At 44.6% G+C, this 14,242-nt stretch overlaps 1 protein-coding gene across 1 annotated transcript in view; it reads left to right on the plus strand.

Moving 5' to 3' along the window:
* The window catches only part of PPAT (phosphoribosyl pyrophosphate amidotransferase), a 59,715-nt gene that overhangs the window by 938 nt on the left and 44,535 nt on the right, over positions 1-14,242 (plus strand). The gene's annotated exons all lie outside the window — the stretch shown is intronic.

The following is a 14,242-nucleotide window of genomic DNA, read 5'->3' on the forward strand; positions in this document are numbered from 1 at the left end:
TAGCTGCGAGCTGATGGAAGTAACCCGACTTGGGTAAGAAAAGGAGCAGCGACTTCTAGAACAGTGCGGGAGCTTGGCCGGAGCACTATCGCCAGTGTGGATGCAGCGTGTAAATAAATGCATTCGAAAGATTAGCCTCGCTCGCCCCGTTTCCCTTGGAAACAGTATGCTGTTTTCATAGTCCCAAATACTTGAATTTGATTTTCACGTTTTCTGTGTTCACTGTTCACTAAGGAGTCGAGAGTAACTCACAATCTGGAATGGACCATAAAGAATATTTCTAAGTTGAGTAAGTCTAAGCTTTGATAACTGTGAGTTGACTATAATAGAGTCAATGTTTTGAAAGTCATATATTGAGGGGACTAGATAGGTAATCCAAGGAGAAATTAAAATCAGTACGTGTCAGTGTGAGCAGTTTGTCGTATCCTTGGGAGAGGTTGCTTTGAATATTCTGTCTTGCACAGAATCTAGGGATCTTTAGAGTTGCCTGGGGGTCTGTGATAGGTAACTGAACTGACTTTACATTTTTTAGAAAAAACTGCTTCAGCCAGAATTACTTACCCTCTCTCCCCCACCCTTTAAATACCTGCCTGAAGAAAAGAGAGCTGATTTTTTTTCCTCTCCCTCGCCTTCCCTCCCCTTCCCTCCCCTCCCCTCTCCCCCCTCTCCCCCTCCCTCCCCTCCCCTCCCCTCTCCCCCTCCCTCCCCTCCCCTCCCCCCTCCCTCCCTCCCCTCCCCTCTCCCCCCTCCTTCCCCTCCCCTCTCCCCCTCCTTCCCCTCCCCTCTCCCTTTCCTCCCCTCCCCTCCCCTCCCCTTCTTCCCTCCCTCCATTCCTTCCTTCCTTCCTTCCTTCCTTCCTTCCTTCCTTCCTTCCTTCCTTCCTTCTCTTTATTTAAAAGCCAGAGTTAACAGTTAGAGGTCTTCCATCTGCTGGTTCACTCCCCAAGTGGCCACAGCTGGTCAGGGCTGAGCCAGGTTGAAATCGGGAGCTTCTTCTGGGTCTCCCGCGTGGCTGGCAGGTGCCTCGGCACTTGGGCCATCTTCCACATCCTTTTCCCCAGCAATTAGCAGGGAGCTGGATGGGAAGTGGAGCAGCCAGGACTGGAACTGCCACCCACCCAAGTGGGATGCTGGTGGCTTTACACCCTACAAATGCTGGCCCCAAATTTGGTTTCTAGATTAGATATTGATGCTAACTGGAATTCTAGTAATTAATGTAGGAAAATCTATATATCTTTTAATGAATTCATCTGGATTCCTGGCTACACATACATGTACCTGTGAAAGTAGATAACACAAGATAAAGGAGAGGCAAGACACTTGTGATCGGTGGTAGTAAACCAGTGTTGAATGGATTCCAGGAGGGTGCTCCTTTGACTAAATGAGTTTTTGTTAGGAGGCCTTCACTATGGCAGGAAACTCAGTAGCTTGTAGAGAACAAACATATTATTGGGGAGTGATTTAACATCGTCCTTGTGTAGGCCTGCAGTCATTAGCATGAGATCCTTCCCCAGAAGGCTTTCTTCTACCCAGTCAGAAGTTGCAGCAGCACCAGGTCCTACCCCTTTGGGAGAACTGATTCTGATTGCAAGGCTAATGTCCAGGAGGCGGGATAATTAAACTGATGGGGAAGGGCTGGAGGAAGATCTTGATGACTTTACGGGACAGCGAGTGTCAAACCTGGCAGTCTAGATAAGCTAGCGTGGGTTAATATAGCGTGGAGTTGGGACGAGCACTGCACCCTGACAAGTGGGGGCTGCTGCACAAGGCTCTTTCACTTTCTCGCCTCCATTCATTCAATGGTTAGCTTTAAAATGTTGGCAAAAAATGTCTACTTGGAATTGTCTTCCCTTTTTAATGAAGGAACTTATACATTATCTTAGGAGATATAATGTTGGCGATGAGATCTCTATCATTTCTGCATTGTGTTTGGTTCTGTTTTTCACCTTGGTCATGATGTAATCTACAAATTTCATCTCGAGAGTAGTAATACTTGAAAATTATAGTATGAGCAGCTTTCAAAAAGTTCGTGGAAAGCAGCCAGTGTTGTGGTGCAGTGAGATAAGCTGTTGTCTGCAACACATGCTTCACTTTTTTTTTTTTTAATATTTATTTACTTATTTGAAAGGCGGGGTTACACAGAGGGAGAGAGAGAGAGAGATCTTTCATCCACTGGTTCGCTCCCCAGATGGCCACAGCAGCTAGGACTGGGCCACAGAGCTGTGCTGATCCAAAGCCAGGAGCTTTTTCTGGGTCTCCCACATGGGTGCAGGGGCTCACGGACTTGGGCCATCTTCTGCTGCTTTTCCAGGCCATCAGCAGGGGGCTGAATTGGAAGTGGAGCAGTTGGGACTCAGACTGGCTCCCATATGGGATGCTAGCACTGGAGGTGGTGGCTTTACATGGTGCGCCACAGTGCTGGGCCCATGCTCCTCTTCTGATCCAGTACTTTACTAATGTGCTGTGAGAAGCAGCGGAAGATGGTCCACTTTACTGGGCCCCTGCCAGCTGCAGGGGAGACCTGGATGAAGTTTCTGGTTTTGGGCTTCTGCCTGGCCCAGCCCTGACTTGTGCCCATTTGGGGAGTGAACCAGTGATTGGAAAATTGATGTCTCTCTCTTCCCCCCAGCCCCTCTCTCTGTCCCTGCTTTTCAACTAAACAAATCTTTCTTAAAAAGTTCTTGAAAAATGAGAATTATGAAAACAGTTATACATGGATTTCAAAATGATCTGCACCAAAAGAAACCTTTAATTCTATTTTACCCAAACTTGTTGAAGTACCCTTGTTTAGGTATTCCATACAAAAACAAATGGAGTATCAGTTATTAAATAGCCACGCACTAGATCCCTAGTCCAGATGGGCTCATCCAGAAGCATTTCTTCTTAGTAGTTCTGCCTGTTCACAGTTTTAGTCCACAGCTCTGCTCTTTACCAGAGGGAGCTTTTTACCACAACCATCTTTAAACCATACTCACATTTTATGGAGATTAGAATTGCCTGGACATAAGAATATGTAAAGACTCCATAAACAGAATTACTAAAATGTCATAGACTTATCCCATGGATCAGCTGGTTAGCATTTCTTTTTTTTTTTTTTTTTTTTTTTTTGACAGGCAGAGTGGACAGTGAGAGAGAGAGAAAGAGAGAAAGGTCTTCCTTTGCCGTTGGTTCACTCTCCAATGGCCGCCGCGGCCGGTGCGCTGCGACCGGCGCACCGCGCTGACCGATGGCAGGAGCCAGGAGCCAGGTGCTTTTCCTGGTCTCCCATGGGGTGCAGGGCCCAAGCACCTGGGCCATCCTCCACTGCACTCCCTGGCCACAGCAGAGGGCTGGCCTGGAAGAGGGGCAACCGGGACAGAATCCGGCACCCCGACCGGGACTAGAACCTGGTGTGCCGGCGCCGCTAGGCGGAGGATTAGCCTAGTGAGCCGCGGCGCCGGCCTAGCATTTCTTTTGATTAGTTACAATATGAGCATGGTCTTCGAATCAGTGATTTATCGCTTTCCTGGGGTAGGAATTGAACCCTACAACTGGTAAATATTTTATGCCTTTCTCCAAAAGTTTGCAGGATTTACCGGATGCAGTTGGGGCTCCTAGGTTCAGAAACGCTCTGTAGAATTTTTGGGTTCTGTTACTGTGCTTGGAAGAAACTAATTTTTAAAGCTCTTGGGAGTTTTCATAAGAGAAACAGACACTGTTTCTGCAAAGGGAGAGTGCACCATTAGTAGTAGGAAGGTGTGGGAAAGACACTTCTATGAAATCAGTTCCCGGTTATCTTCTTTTTTTTATTATTTTTATTTTTATTTATTTTTTTATTTTTTGACAGGCAGAGTGGACAGTGAGAGACAGAGAGAAAGGTCTTCCTTTGCCGTTGATTCACCCTCCAATGGCCGCCGCGGCCAGTGCGCTGAGACCGGCGCACCGCGCTGATCCGATGGCAGGAGCCAGGAGCCAGGTGCTTCTCCTGGTCTCCCATGGGGTGCAGGGCCCAAGCACCTGGGCCATCCTCCACTGCACTCCCTGGCCACAGCAGAGAGCTGGCCTGGAAGAGGGGCAACCAGGACAAAATCCGGCACCCCAACCGGGACTAGAACCCGGTGTGCCGGCGCCGCTAGGCGGAGGATTAGCCTAGTGAGCCGTGGCGCCGGCCCCCCAGTTATCTTCATTTAATATGTTGGAAAACATAGGGGCAGATGTCAGAGAACTTGCTTTGAGCTGACAAGACTGGAGATATCTTAAGTTTATTTTTGATTTTCATCTTTTATTGAAAGTGAACAAATATATCACATTTCTACAGCATTTTATTTATCCACTGGCTTAATCTTTACTCTCTGTCAAGTGGTTTTTTTTTATTTGAAGATGTGACACATTTTAAAACTGATTGCTAATTGTTCCAGTTCTTTGATTTTAAAAGATACTTGTTTTGTAGTTTAATGTTCTTGATTTAAAATAAGTGATTTTAGTTTTTCACTTTGTAGCTATATTTAGAACTTTGCTTCTTTGCACTAGTGTTAAGTGGAATTTATCTTCCACAGAAGTCTCACAATTACCACTGCTTGCTGTTCTTGTCCATACTTGGAATAGCTCTTACCAACCTGAAATCTAGTTTCTGATTTCACAGTAACAGCAATTTAATCTTGGGAGTCTCTTAATTTCTGAGTCTATTTTCTCATCTGTTGGGCTAGACTTAAACATTAAAACATTTTTTGTTTGTTTATTTGAATGGCAGAGAGAGAATTTCCCATCTGCTGGTTTACTTCTCAAATGCCATAACAGCTGGGACTGGGCAAGCTTGAAGTCAGGATCCTGGAACTCAATCCAGATCTCCCACAAGGGTGCCAGGGACTCACCTACTCAGGCCATCACCCGCTGCTTCCCAGTGTGCACGTTAGCAGGAAGATAGCATTAGACAAAGCTAGGGCCTGAACCTAGGTACTCTGAAATGGGATGTGGGGACTCCAGTGTCTTAAAAAGACAATGCCAAACACCTGCCCCTGGATTTACATGTTTTAAGGTTCAGTGTGCCAATACACTGGGTTAGAAATGATACTTTTGTGTGGTTAACCTTGAGCAATTCCCCATTCAGTAGCTTATCACTGGAAGGCAGTAGAAGGCAACTGTGGGAAAACTCAGTGGACTTGCATTTATATCCAGAAATGGAGAAACAAGTTTCAGCTCACTTGTGATAAAAGGTTTGACAGAGGAAGGAGGAATGGAGAATTCTGCACTCCTACAAACTTAGATGGTAGAGCTGGGTCCCTAAAGTGGCCCCTTGATGCACTGGGAGACAGGGTAAACATGGGATGTGTGGGGCTGCCGCCAGGAGAGCATAACCAGCTCTTTTACGGTGAAGTTTCTCTTATAAGTAGGAGTAAACTCTGCTAATGAAAAAATGTGAGGTAAACACATAAACCCATAAAGTAGGTGTTTGTTATCGGATCAAGCATTACGTACTTGGGTCCAGGAAATAATCGCATGTGCTGTATCTTTACAGTGCAGTAGGTTTGTTTGTGCCAGCATCACACCGAACACACGAGTGATGCATTGTGCTGTGGTGTTAACCACAGCTACACTGTCACTAGGTGATAGGAATTTTTCAGCTCCATTATAATTTATAGGATTGCTCTTGTGCATACCATCTGTCCTTGTATGCAGTCTGTCATTGATTAAAATGTTGTGAGGTACATGCCTGCACTTTGTTCAGAACATGTTTGTTAAGTTCCTACCATGGACAAAGCACTCTGATGAACACTGGGAACATGATGACACCAGGCAGATGTGATTCTTACCGTTATAGACAGGGAGCATAGCTTGTCAATTCAAAAGCGCAACTGCTGTATGCCTCAGTTTCCTCATCTATAAATTGGGTGTATTGACAGCAACTATCTCATAGAGCTGTGATGGGACTAAACATGTTCATGTATGAAAGTGAGTAGTAAGCAAAAAATTGCCTGCGTTTCAGAATTTTCTGCACACAAATCAACTTAACTTTTGATTCTGTTTTTCTACAAACTTTTCAAAATAACCTCATGTAAAGTGGTTAGAACAGTACCTGTATGTGTGCGTTTCTGATGACTCTGCATCCCACCCCCGCTATGTACTCAGTAGGATGAATCCACGCGTGCATTGAGAGACATGCAGTTTGTTCATTATAGCCCCAACCTGGAAACAGCCCTGGGAGGCAGTGGCATTTTATACCAGTTATTTATTTATAGATACGCTATTTTAAAAAACGTTCTCACTGATTTAGTCATGTAGCTATCATTTCCAATGCATTTTTTAAAGATTGATTTATTTATTTGAAAGCCAGAGTTATACAGACAGAGGAGAAGCAGAGAGAGAGAGAGGTCTTCCATTCAATGGTTCACTCCCCAGTTGGCCACAATGGCCGGAGCTGCACCAATCTGAAGCCAGGAGCCAGGAGCTTCTTCTGGGTCTCCCACGCAGGTGCAGGTGCAAGGACTTGGGCCATCTTCTACTGCTTTCCCAGGACATAGCAGAGAGCTGGATTGGAAGAGGAGCAGCCGGGACTAGAACTGGTGCCCATGTGGGATGCTGGCACTTCAGGCCAGGGCGTTAACCCGCTGCGCCACAGCGCTGACCCCATCCAATGCATTTTTTAAAAAATATATTTATTTATTTAGAAGCATGTCAGAGAAAGGAAGAGACAGATCTTTCATTCTCTAAATGGTTGCAACAACCAGATCTAGGCCAGGCCAAAGCCAGAAGCCAGGAATTCCTTTCATGTGTCCCCGTCTGCTGTCTTCCCAGGCACATTAGTAGAAAGCTGCATGGAAGCCAAGAAACCAGGACTCAAACTGGCGCTCCCAGATGGGACACTGGCATTGCAAATGTAAAGATAGAGCACATGCAGTTATTTCCTGGACCTAGGTACCACTGTGCTACAAGGCCAGCCCCTTGTGGCATTTTCATTTTGTCAGATATTACAGTGACCTGGAGATGATTTTAAGTATACGGGAGGAAGTACCTAATATATGCAAATACTCTGTCACTTTATAGACGGAGCTTGGACATCCTCTGACTTTGCAGGAGGTCCTGGAATCCTTACCCCTCTGCATATGAGCGCTGTGTTTTTTGTATGCTGTACTGCATTTTAATACTTTTTCTGATAGCTGTATTGGGTTAGTTTGGAGTTATGCCTCACATGATTAGGTTGGCTTCTGAATATAGCTTATTTTCAGACTTAATAAAATGTTTTACCCATTACTACCTACCTTTGGAGGAAACCAAAACTCAGAGCTTTCATTAACTTGTTTTTTTGTTTTACATAACCATCTTAAGATCATAATCACTATGAATTACAATTTAAAGACCCGTGCGAACTGCACAGTTATCATACTGGGAACATTTCCATTGCTTTCAGTGTTAACATTCACTCTTAATGGGGCTAGGAACCATCATTTTTCAGCATCATCTGCCCTCATGTGCTCATGAACAGTATATTTAGTCTAATTTGTCAAGGACAGGAATAAATATCTCTATCAGGAAATAACAGTGAGTGTCTCACAGTGTGGAAACATTTCATATTTTTTAGGTTCTTGCCGTCTAGATGTGCTCTTCTCTTGTTATTCGAAGTTCTTTGGCTCTTGGTATGACCATCACATAACTCTTAGATAAACAAAAACATAGGAAAAGGAGTCATTTTAAGATTTATTTATTTATTTGAAAGTCAGAGTTATACAGAGGGAAAAGGAGAGGCAGAGAAAGGTCTTCCATCCACTACTTCTCTTCCCAATTGGCTACAACGGCTGGAGCTGTGCTAGTTTGAAGCCAGGAGCTTCTTCCAGGTCTCCCATGTGGGTGCAGGGGCCCAAGGACTTGGGCCAATTCCACTACTTTCCCAGGCCATAGCAGAGAGCTGGGTTGGAAGTGGAGCAGCTGGGACTCGAACCAGTGCCCATATGGGATGCTGGCACTGCAGGTGGCGGCTTTACCTGCTACACCCCAGTGCTGGCCCCAATCGTTTGTTATCTATTGAAATATATTAGTTTTCAAGCTTCTCATATAGCAAAGTAAGAACACTGAAGCAGTTGGACAGATAACGAAAATGAGTTAAGGAGTAGGAACGTCTTGGCATGAAGTCTGGGAAGAAATTAAAACTCTTGACTCAAATTAGGTGTGCATTTTTCTAATAATTTCTACAGTCATTTGAGCATGCAATAGAATTGGGAGTTTTTGCTAAACTAAAGTGCAAGGGGGGATTTTTGTTGTTGCAGTCAATTCCACAGTTACCTTGTTTCTCTTTGGCAGCTCTCAGAATTGGTCTTAAAATGCAGTCAACTTCTTTATAAAATCTCATTTTTCTTGGAGGAGTGTCATTTTTCTTTTGTAAAACTCTGTATTCATATTTTAAACTTCTATGCTTGGCGCATTGTTTCCAGTTTCATTCTGTTCCAAACTGTGTTAGTCTTCTGGAAATTTTCTTGAATTTTTTTGTTTGTTTCTTGTGGGCTCTTAAGCATTTGCTTAACTTTTTTCATCGGACAGTATGTGCATTGAGGCTGTGACCTCATTGTCACACCAGTGTTTTCTAGCCTCTGTGTCGGTCACTGCCATGATCTGCAAATGATGTTTGGCATCTTCTAGAGAAGTATGACTACCTGTAAATCAACATGATTGATAGTTACTTAAAAGTATCGGTAAATCTTATATTTGAATATCATTCACTTAAAACACCTATATTGGCACATCGCACTAAGAATTGCAGTACTTTCAATATGAAGGTTAAAATTTTTTTCAGCCATATATGTTCCAACAATATATTCTAAAAATTATAAGGTAGCTAATAGGATAAGTTGAGCTGCTTTTCGTCAGTAGATAATCCTCACTGGTTTCTAGCACTTTTTTCTTTTATTTTGTAGAATTTTTTTTTCTAGTATTTCATTTGTTCAGTTTGAGAGAGAGAAAGCTCACATCCACTGATTTGCTCCTGAAATGCCCACAGTGGGCTCTGGCTAGAACCAAGACCAGGAGCTGGGAACACAATCTAGGTCCCCCTTGAAGGTGGTAGGAACCCAATTGACTTGCACCATCATTAGCTGTTGCTTCCCAGGGTTCATGTTAACAAGAAGCTGGAGCCAGGGATCAAACCTAGATACTCTGATATGGGATATAGGCGTCATAACCACTAGGCCCAGTACCCACTCCTGGATATTTGAGTACATTGTCGCAATATACACTCATATCTTCTAGTCCAAAGTAGGAATGGACATTTTCCTTCCTTCCCATCCTCTACCTACTCAGGTACAATAAGGAAGCATCTGGGGTAGCACTTCTATAATTAAATGGTATATGTTATATGGTAAATGCCAATATAACATTTTGCAATTATACCTTGCACCTGACCCAGTGATAACTTTCTGGTGCTGTGGGGCCACACATCTCATATTTTCCTCTCCCAGAAGCCAAACAGAATTGCAATTTAAATTTGTTGTTTACAAACCTCTTACCTACTTTTTAATCATATGCTGAAAAATGAGTGGGACTGGACTCTATGCGTAACCTTGAAGCCAAAAAACATTCGCTGCCCTTAATCAAGTTTTAAAAAGGCCTTGTGGGATTTATGTCCTTCAGTATCTTGGAGATATTCTGTCCTGAGCATAATAAGGAGGCACTGTGCTGTGTTGGGAGTAATGTAGCACTTTTAGAACCAATTTGATAACATTTTTCATTGTTACATTTTTGGACTTGACAAAGAACTTTTATTTTCTCATTTGGTCCTACTTGTAGCTAAGAATGATTCTTACTGAAATGCATATAAAGAAATGAAAGGCTGAGATCTAGTGGTCTTAGCAGTTTTAACATTTATATGTTAATAGTATATATTTATCCAGAAAAAGTTGACTAGGCCAGATAAGACAGACTGGCTTTAACACATTTTAAGGACCTGAGAGTGCTAAGCCTGGTAAACTCTGGTGTGCTCAGTGTGTGCACAGGATGTTACAGGACAGTTGTTTGTGTCTTGGTAATTTGGGAGCACTGCTGCATGTGCCTGTGTTGGATTTCTGAGTTGAAGACTATCAATCTGTGACAATGTTCTCTTAACCCAGCTATACTTTGCTGTTTCCTGAGGCATTTACATGGGTTAAAGCCCCGGCCTGCAGCACCAGCATGCAAAGGGGCGCCGGTTTGAGTCCAGCTGCTCCAATTCCGATCCAGCTCCCTGCTGGTGGAAGACCTCTCTCTCTCTCCCTCTGCCTCTGCCTCTGCCTCTCTCTGTAACTCTTTCTTTCAAATAAATAAAAAATAAAATCTTTTTTTAAAGATTTATTTATTTATTTGAAAGAGGTACACAGAAGGAGAAGGTGAAGCAGAGAGAGAGAGGTCTTCCATCCGTTGGTTCACTCCCCAAATGACTGCAATGGCCAGAGCTGTGCCAATCCAAAGCCAGGAGCCAGGGGCTTCTTCCTGGTCTCATTCAGGCAGGGGCCCAAGGACTTGGGCCATCTTTCACTGTGTTCCCAGGCACACCAGCAGGGAGCTGGATGGGAAGTGGAGAAGCCAGGACTTGAACTGGCACCCATATGGGATGCTGGCACTGCAGGTGGTGGCTTTACCCACTACGCCACAGCACCGACCCCCAAAAATAAAATCTTTTTTTAAAAAAAGGATTTATTGATTTACTTGAGAGAGAGAAAGAGAGATTGAGATCTCCCATCTGCTGGCTTTAATGCCCACAAAGGCTGGGGCAGGAGCCAGGAACTCAGTCCCGATCTTCCATTTGAGTGGCAGGGACCCAATTACCTGAGCCATTACCTGCTGCTTCCCAGGGTCTGCGTTAGCAGGAAGTTGAAGGCCAGAGCTAGAGGCAGGACTCCAGTGTGGGACAGTGGTGTCTTAATTGCTAGGCCATGTGCATGCTCCCTGGTTCATAATTTTTAGAAGAGCATTCTATATACCTAAGTATTTTGAACAACATAAAGTTGATGGTGGTCTTTGTAAAACTTGACAGCTGTGTTACTAGACCAGTGGGGCAAAATCGGATCTGTAAGTACACGCAGCAATGAGGAAAGACAGCATGTTAAGGACTGGTCTGCACAGTGGGACTGAGATGAAATTTAGATTCTAGCAATACTGAGACCTTGAATGACAGTGGATTCTCATTCCAGTGGTTAGTTTTGTAAAATCAATGAAAATACCAAACCATTTTAAGCCTCTAGTTATAAGGTTTTTGCCAACAGATCAAACGTAACCTTCTTCATGTTTATTTCTTTAATGGTATCTATATACTATACATTGCTGATTGGTTAATGCTGAGTCTGCATCCAATGGCACTAGAACTCATAGCTGAACGAAGGTTAGCTCACTTATTGTATTTCCTCTGCAGGGCACAGCACTGCAGCACCATACTTGGGGGCTACTTTAAACAGTAAAACTAATCCCCCCCAAAACACAAAAATGTGAAGAGCGTGGCATTATGGAGACGGTGAAAAGGACCCCTGTTTACGGCCTGAGAGCAGGGTGCCACCTGTTTGGGGTCAGCTGGGAACGGATACGTCAGGAGACTCAGATGCTTTTGCTGCTCTGTGCGTGTCCAAGATGTCCATGGACAAATTCACAGATGCAGACTCCGTGAATAATGGAATTTGGTTACTGCAAGAAAGCTAAGTAGGAGAGCCTAATAGCTTCTTTAACCTGGACTTGTGAAGAAAAGGAGAAATTCTTTGCCCGTCTGGGGAAAATGTAAATTTGAAAACAGCTTATATATAAATAGATCAGGAGGAAGAAATTCAGACTACTCTCAGGGACACCTGTATGTAGCCAGTGAGTGGCTTGGAGTGGGGGCTCAGCAGTGCTGTCTGCCAGTGAGCGCCTCTCATCTCAGACTTCATTAGGGTTTGCTTTGGAATGGCTTCTCAGGCATCATGGACTATTAAGTCACTCCTGTCAGGAACAATTTTTAAAAAGATGGGAATGTAGGCTGGCGCCGCAGCTCACTAGGCTAATCCTCCGCCTTGCGGCGCCGGCACACTGGGTTCTAGTCCCAGTTGGGGCGCCGGATTTTGTCCCGGTTGCCCCTCTTCCAGGCCAGCTCTTTGCTATGGCCAGGGAGTGCAGTGGAGGATGGCCCAAGTACTTGGGCCCTGCACCCCATGGGAGACCAGGAGAAGTACCTGGCTCCTGCCATCGGATCAGCGCAGTGCGCCGGCCGCGGAGGCCAACGGCAAAGGAAGACCTTTCTCTCTGTCTCTGTCTCTCACTGTCCACTCTGCCTATCAAAAAAAAAAAAAAAAAAAGAAAAAAAAAAAAAAGAAAAGATGGGAATGTAAAATGGCACATGGTGCTGTCACTGTGGAAGATGGGTAGTTGCTTAAAAAGCTGACCACAGATATCCTTTAACCAAGTACTCCCACTGCAGGGTGTGTACCCAGAGAGCTGAAAACTTACATAAAAACATGAACTGACTAGAAAAACTGGATGGTTTTCCCCTAGAAAATTAAGCATGAGGATGGGGCAAGTGTTTGGCACATTGCTGAAGATGCTGCTTGGGACATCTGCATTCCATTTCAAGGGTTCATGGGTTCAAGTTCCTGCTCGGCTGTTGATTCCTGCTTCCTGCTAATGCACACCCCGAGAGGCAGCAGGAGATGGCTCAAATATTTAGGTCCCTGCCACCCACAAGGGAGAGCTGGGTTGAGCTTCTGGCTCCAAACTGGCCCAACCATCACTGTTGTAGGCATTTGGGGAAGGAATCAGTGGATGGGAGATAACTCTCAACTCTCTCTCTCTCTTTTTAATTTTTTTATTTGTATAACGTGAACAAATTTCATGTATACAGATTTAGGAGCATAGTGATACCTCCCCACCTCACCCTCCCTCCCACCCCACTCTGTCTCTTTTTGGCACTTACTTCTCTGCTTTTCTTTTCTTTTTTTTTTTTTTTTATTTTTTATTTTTTGACAGGCAGAGTGGACAGTGAGAGAGAGACAGAGAGAAAGGTCTTCCTTTGCTGTTGGTTCACCCTCCAATGGCTGCCGCAGCCGGCGCACCGCGCTGATCTGATAGCAGGAGCCAGGTACTCATCCTGGTCTCCCATGGTCTCCCATGGGGTGAAGGGCCCAAGTACTTGGGCCATCCTCCACTGCACGAGCTGGCCTGGAAGAGGGGCAACCGGGACAGAATCCGGCGCCCCGACCGGGACTAGAACCCAGTGTGCGGGCGCCGATAGGTGGAGGATTAGCCTAGTGAGCCCCGGCACCGGCGGTCTGCTTTTCAAATAAACATAAATTACCATCTGATCCAGTTATCCCAATTCTGGACATATACCCCAAATAATTGAAAGCAGAGACTTAAACAGATATATGTATGTCCCTGTGCCTAGTAGCTTTGTTCCCAGGGCTAGGGTTAGGGTTAGGGTTAGGATTAGCCAGAGATGGAAATACCAGATGATCACTGGTGGATTTCCACACAATGTAGTATATCCAGTTTAATCAGCCTAAAAAAGAAAGGGAATTCTGATATCTGCAGCAACATGGATGAACCTCAAAGTCAGTAACGTAAGTGAAATAAACCAGACGTGAAGGAACAAATACAAATATTATGTAATTCCACTCACAAGGAAAACACAGAGCAGTCACAGCAGCAGAAAGCAGAACAGTGGTCACCACAGTCTGGAAGACCTAGGAGTGGAGCGTTCCTGATGGATGGGTGCAGAAGTTTCAGTCGGGGCTGGTGATAGAGTTCTGGAGAGGACACTAGTGATGGTTGCATGACAGTGTGAATGTACTTAAATGCCGCTGAACTATCCACTTAAAAATGGGTACAGAGGTAAATTTCCATTGTATATATTTCACCGCAATGGAAAAGTTAGCCAGCAAACTTGTACCAGAATGATCATTGCAACAGTACTCATCAGTGCCCCAAAGCAAAAGCACCTAGATGTCCATTAACTGTTGAACAACAAAATACTGTATGTACATAAAATGAGGTATTGCTCAGCCATGAAGAGGAATGCAGTACTGGGTCCAGCATTGTGGCACAGAGGGCCAAGCCACCACTACGATGCCAGCATCCCATATGAGTGCCAGTTTGAGTCCGGCTGTTCTATTTCTGATCTAGCTCCTTGCTAATGCACCTGGAAAAGCCCCAGAAGACAGCCTGCACCCATGTGGGATGGAGTTCCTGGCTACTGACTTTGGCCTGGCTCAGCCCTGACCATTGTGGCCATTTGGAGAGTGAACCAGCGGATAGAAGATCTCCCTCTCTCTAAGTCTTTCAAATA

The sequence above is a fragment of the Oryctolagus cuniculus genome, chromosome 8, assembly GCF_964237555.1.
Source record: "Oryctolagus cuniculus chromosome 8, mOryCun1.1, whole genome shotgun sequence".
In the NCBI taxonomy this organism is placed as follows: Eukaryota; Metazoa; Chordata; class Mammalia; order Lagomorpha; family Leporidae; genus Oryctolagus; species Oryctolagus cuniculus.